The sequence below is a fragment of the Protobothrops mucrosquamatus genome, unplaced genomic scaffold (genome assembly GCF_001527695.2).
Source record: "Protobothrops mucrosquamatus isolate PMUCROS unplaced genomic scaffold, P.Mucros_1.0 scaffold1690, whole genome shotgun sequence".
In the NCBI taxonomy this organism is placed as follows: domain Eukaryota; kingdom Metazoa; phylum Chordata; class Lepidosauria; order Squamata; family Viperidae; genus Protobothrops; species Protobothrops mucrosquamatus.
In genome coordinates this window covers 110,238-116,285 of record NW_015387843.1, presented here as the reverse complement: position 1 = coordinate 116,285, position 6,048 = coordinate 110,238, and the positions used below count along the sequence as shown (strand labels likewise).

The window sequence follows — 6,048 nt, the reverse complement described above, 5'->3', positions numbered from 1 at the left end:
AAAAATAAGCCCTAGTTTTGGAGCGAGATGCACGACTAAAAATCAAGCTAGGGCGGGAGGTTACCTTTGAACCCATAGCTCGGTTCTCGGCTGCAGAGGCCTTCTGGAAAGGCCTCTGATTGCAGACTCCATTCTCAGCTGCAGAATGAAGCTGCTCCTTCAGCTGCAGAAGTAGTGGGCTGGCTGGGCTGTCGGTGCAGAGGTTAATGGAAAGGACACCCTCCTTGGTGCCTCTTTTGCAGACAACCCCCCCCAATAACCGGGGTCTTATTTTCAGGGAAACACAGTAGCAAATACAGTCTTCCTTAGGAAAAAAAAATGCCTTTAAGCTTTTCCATCACCTTAGTGATGTACTCGGTTGGAAACAATGCTATTTTTATCGGTCATAAAAAGTCATTTTATTACCTGTTGTGCAATACCTGTCTTGTTTCAATCTGCTTCTAAAAAGAAAAAAAAAAGAACATGAGTGCCATTGATTTTCTAAACCAGCAATCACAAAACTCTATAAATATTCCAGAAGAGTTGGGCCAGACTGGGGCCTATAAAATAAACTGAAGACCTGCCCGACTGGGAAGCCCCAGTTTTAGGAACTGTTCTAAAATAACATTCCCCCCATCTCAACTCAGACCCAATACCCCCAATTATTTGAATGCCAAGCCTCAGTTCATGCCTAAAATCACCAACTGCACGCAGTTTTCATACGAGGTGTCAGAAAATTATATAGAGTTCATCATTGGCTGGTATTTAGGTTAGGAAAATTCTTTATCTTACAAACAAGAAACACTCACCTTTCCTGTCTCTACATTTTGATCTTTGATTTGATGTTACCCAGCAGGAAACATACCTGAAAAAGATAATCTTATTTGTACAGAAAAAGGTCAACCTAAATTAACCAAACCAAATCCTAAAAAAGTCTCAAAATTCAAAGCTTTCTGAATAAAGGTCCTCCCAGTTAACGGGATACAGCAACAGTATACCTGTGGCAAGATAATCTCTATATTAAGGGACCCTAACTTGCATAAAATTACACAATTTTTGAAGGGCAGAATGCTATGAAATTTTGCTTCCTAAAACCTTGGAATCAAACTTAACTTCTTTTAGGACAAAGTCATCCTGAGTGCCCTGGGGATAGAAAAGCGGCCTATTCAGTTAGTCCTCATCTTACAACTGTAGGAAGTCAGCAACCCCCTCCCCCCCCCCGAGAATGAAATATTAAAAGACGCTGGAGAGAATATTTCCCCTGAAGGAGAAATGGAGAAAATCTTAGGTAGAAAGAGCCCCCGTCTCCCTCAGGCAGAAACCTGAGGCAGTCTTTAGAAACAGAAATGTTTTAATACATTTAGAAAGACTGGGGCCACACTATTTATAAGCAAAACGCCTTCACCCTCAGTTCCCACAGAAGGCTAGAGCTGACAGCATTAGAAAAACAAAGACTCCTAAAATCTACATTTCCCCAACCAGCTCCAAGGATAGGACAGGACCTCCAGGCCACAATGGGACTCAGGCAACAATTAGAATACCAAAGGAGTACACAAAGCTCCAAAGAACGTATAAAAATCCACCTCCTCTCAACTCCATTTTGTCAGCTGTCTACATGCTATTGTCGATTCTGCTCATCCATAAACAGGAACCTTCTTTCCCAAGCGGCTTCCATTTTTATTTATTCCCGGCTTGGGACTGGACCAGATTGTTATTGGACACAAGGTTACCTTCTGACCTGGAGCAGAGGTGGGGCTGGAGGCCTGGAGCCCGAGGGCTCCTCTTTCCCATCTTCCGGCTAAGAAGCTGAAACACAAAACCAAGGCCTGTAAGCGAGGGGGAGGCGGGCAATTTCAGTTCAAGGCTCCAGGTGCTGGCCCAGAGACCAGGAGACTGGGAGTTGTAGTCCCACCTTAGGCACGAAAGCCGGCTTTTTTGGGGGGGGACTTCGGGCCACTTGCCCCCAACCCACCTCGCAGGGTCGTCGTTGGGGGGAGGGAAATAGAAGGGAAGAGTATTAGCAACTCTACCTTCGACGACCAGAATCCACTGAATTGGGCCGGCTGGTCAATTTAAATAAAAAGGGCCATTTAAAAAGGCAGCCCTGACAGCAACGCGAGAAGGGCTGCCTTTCTTTTTTCGCGGCTCCTCGCTGCGGCCTCCATGAGGCTTCTTCACCAACCACGCCGTCGGATGCCAAGGCGGCCCGCCCGAATTGGAGCCCCAGGCCCAGAGGATGGTGGCGGTCGGGGTTTCGGCAAATACCCGCCCACGGATGCTTTCGCTACTCCAGGCAGGCAGGGCAGCTCTTCAGCCGAAGGCCAGCACCGGCGGGCAGCCATGCCCAGGGGCCCGTCTTCATAACCGGGGAATAGGAATGCGGGAAATGAGCAGGAGGGCCAAAGAGGCCCAACCTTACCGAAGGCTATTACGGCATTCGAGCGCCTCGGGAGAAAGGCCGGCGCCGTTGCCGCGTCTCCCTCCGGCCACAAGGCCGCGGCGACCCACTCGAGCTACTCCTCATTCCGGCGGAGCGTAGGGACGAAAGAACAAAGCGTCCACGCGTGCGCCTTTTATACTCCTTGTCGCTTCCCGATTGGCTGGCATTTGTGGGCGACCAGCCAATCCCGTCGCTCCCTTTCTCTCCCCTTCGTAGCCAATGTAGTTTCGCGATCTTTCTCTTCGTTTTTTAATCAGCCGCGTCCATTCGCCATCCGCGTTGTGACGTTTCTTCGACCTCTTGAGGCCACTGGATTGGATGAGCCGACGCGACTCGGGAGCCAGAATTGGCCAGAAACATTATTCGAAATCCTAAAGGCTGAGGAGAAAAGCTCCAATATCGCGAGACTTCGGAGGCGGAAGAGGCGGAAGAGTCTCCTGCAAAGCGGGCCCTGATGGGACTTGTAGGCAACACGCAGCTAACGGTACCTGGCTCTGTGTAATCGCTACGCTGCCAGGACTACGAATCCCGGAGGCTCAGGAGGGGCTGACGAAGCGGCACTTCCGGCCCGGCTGCTGAGAGGGGAGCGGACGAGACGGCCGGCTGTGCGCTTTTCGGCACTGGCGGGGGAAGCGGCGGAGAGGCGCCATGCGGTGGGCAGCCGCGCGAAGGCTGCCCCCGCCGCCCCTGCTGCCCACAGGTGAGCGGGAGGGAGCGCGGGGCGGAGGCCGGAGGAGGAGGAAGAGGCCGCCCCCGGCCCAGACCATCCTCATGCCGAGCGGACGGGCTGGTGCGGGTGACTCCAGCTCCCATCAGCCCCGTCAGTGCGGCCATTGCGGCGGGGGGCGATGGGAGGTGCACAGCCCGGGGAGGGAGACCTCCCCGGCCTGTCACGGGGGTCCCTGCGGGGGAGGGAACAGCGCCTCCCGCCCTCCCGAGCTCGGACTCCCCTCCTGGACGGCGAGTCTCGCTTGGCTGGGGGTTCTGGGGTTTGTAGTCCCAGCATCTCCGGATGGGGGGGGGCACTTGCGGAAGGTCGGCTTACCCCAGTGCGCCGTCTCCCCCCCCCCAATATCTCTGTTCTACCTTTCGGCTGCTTTGCCCCTCAAGGACCAGCTTGAAAAGGAGAAGGTGGCTCTGATGCTCTTTCTTTGCCATCTGTAACCAGGTTTGGTTAGAAGACGGGCAATTATATAAACGTTATAAATAATTGAAACAGTGTTGCTGAGAGGCTGTTAGAAAGCAGCCCTTTCAGCCCTCTCTGTGTTTAACCTGGTATGTTAGAAATAAATGGCCACTCCAGAATACCATTCGTAGCCCTTCAGGTTCAGGGAAATATAAACAGATTGAACTTTGACGTGGGACACGAATATTTGCCTCCATTCGAGGTTGAACTTCGGCTGTTTTCTGAATATCTAAAACAGGATCTGTCCCAGACCCATTGTATCCCGAAGAGCTAGGGTTGCAGCAGAGAAGGCCCAGCTTTTACACAAGCAGGACCATCAACGAGGCTTCTCTGAAAGATCTCAGATTGCAGTATGGTCTGTACCAGATTGGACAGCATCGCCTTTCATTTCTTACATCTTTGTACCAGGTTCACTCCCTGCAGAATAAATAAAGGCCAGAATGACTCTAAAGGTCAGCTGAAGTAACATTCCATTAAGCAAAGTTGTTTCCTTCTCAAAGGTGAAGCAAACATTTAACACAAACACGCCAGGTAAGTTTAGGTACAAAGTTCAAGAGGTTTTCTTGCTCCTCTGCTGTTGAGATGTAAGCAGAATAGCTCTCTTCCACTCTTAGCGTATCCTGGAAGAAATGGATCCTTGAACAAGTCAACCCAGAGTTCTCTCTCCCAGGGCACAAAGGACCTGGTGTAAATTATAATGTGTCTACTTCAGACCCATTAAGCGAAGACTCAGATTAGGGATAGATTGTCTTAAAGAAAATCACTTTTTTTTTCTTTTAATGACCCTTTAATCCCTTTGTTTTGGGGTGGGGGCAACTGAGTGGAGCTGAGCATTTATTGGCCAGATGCCCTTCCTGTTGCCTATGCAGAGTTCACTGCAGATATTTTCTTTCTGCGCCCTGATAGAGAAACATCTACTGTTGCCTAGGATGGAACTCTCAACCTTCTGAGTGGGAGGTGAGCATCTTCACCTCTAGGCCACCATGCTGCTCATCTGTCTGGTCACTAAAAGTGGAAAATGACTTGATAGCATATAATTAATGTTAAAGTCTTTTTAAGTGCCAGGTGTGTGCTATCCGAATGTGGACTGCTGCTAGCTTTCAGGTGTTCTGCCAATTAAAGACATATTAAGCTTTCCATGATCTGTGGTTTGGGTACATGCACATATAAATCTAGGTGGTACAGGCATGTCCTTAAGACACAAAGATGGACATCTGAGCTAAACATTTACATTGGTGAGATGTATGCACCAATGTCAAAGATATTGCTTGTGCCATTAACAAGTTATACGTTTGGAATAAACTGCAAGAGGATAACAAGGTGCATGCACCAATAATCACTTGGGGAGAGGGGGATCAGCTTAGTGATTCAGGGAGACAGGATATTTGGGTGCTACCTTCAAGGAATGTGTGAGCAGTGGCTTGGCCTTAGTAAAGCAGTTGGGGGCCTGGGCTTTGAAGATAGATCATTGGGGAATTCAAAAGTTTAAGGCTTGGCTGGGGAGCAGAAAACATTCTGAAAGAGGGAGTCAGTGAATAAGTTCTGTGCTGTTGCCCTTTCAGCCTGGGTTTTTAACATATTAAAATATTTTTAAGGATTTGGGCAGCTTATCTTCATTGCTGGTATTTAAATCCTTTGGTCCTGGGAGTAAATATTTTGTAAAATAAATGTCAAACTTGTATTTAAGAATCTAACTTTCCATGCCCCTTCTTTTAATCCAGGAAACTCCAAGGTCATCATGGCAGTTAAATCTTTTATTTATATGTGAAAGTGGAAAGTTGTTGATTTAAGCATCATGTGTTGCTAAGATTATTTACTCCTAAGAGTCTCAAGTTGGCTCATTTTTCCTCATGGAGAATTAGTACAAGGATTAAGGCACTCATTTTACTTTTTCCACTGAAACATGCAAAAAAGCAAAGCTGAACATTTTTGGCCCACTTTTACTAATCCTTGTCCATTGAGTTCCTAGGTAGGGCATAAGGCAGGCAACCTTGGCTCTTTTATGACTCGTGGACTTCAACTCCCAGAATTCCTGAGCCAGCCATGCTGAGGGAAAAGGGAGAGGTTTCCAAGCTGAGCCATGCTAGCTCAGGAATTCTGGGAGTTGAAGTCCACAAGTCATAAAAGAGCCAAGGTTGCCTACCCCTGGCATAGGGCATGCATAAAAAGATTACATGCTCAGGTGTGGTAAAACTAATTCACCGCTCTTTGTATCTTGGTGGAATCACACGTGTGGTCTCTGTGCCTGTGTGCAGACCTTATGTAATTTCAGATGTTCTAACCTTACAGTAAGATTTCCCTACCTATCTGCACCTCCAGAGTGCTGCTTGAATTCTGAAGGGTGTGGTTCTTCTGATTTTACTCAATCCTCTTCCTGGCAGCTGTGCACAAAAGTCCTTCCCCTGCCGTTATCATTCTGTTTTCCCACCCATCCCTTACTTGC

General features: G+C 48.5%; 1 non-coding gene across 1 annotated transcript; it reads right to left on the bottom strand.

Annotated features, from left to right (window-relative positions):
* Positions 1-654: 654 nt before the first annotated feature.
* Positions 655-739, bottom strand: LOC114923046. The gene has a single exon (XR_003810561.1). It is a non-coding gene; the product is annotated as a small nucleolar RNA SNORD60 (small nucleolar RNA).
* Positions 740-6,048: the final 5,309 nt, after the last annotated feature.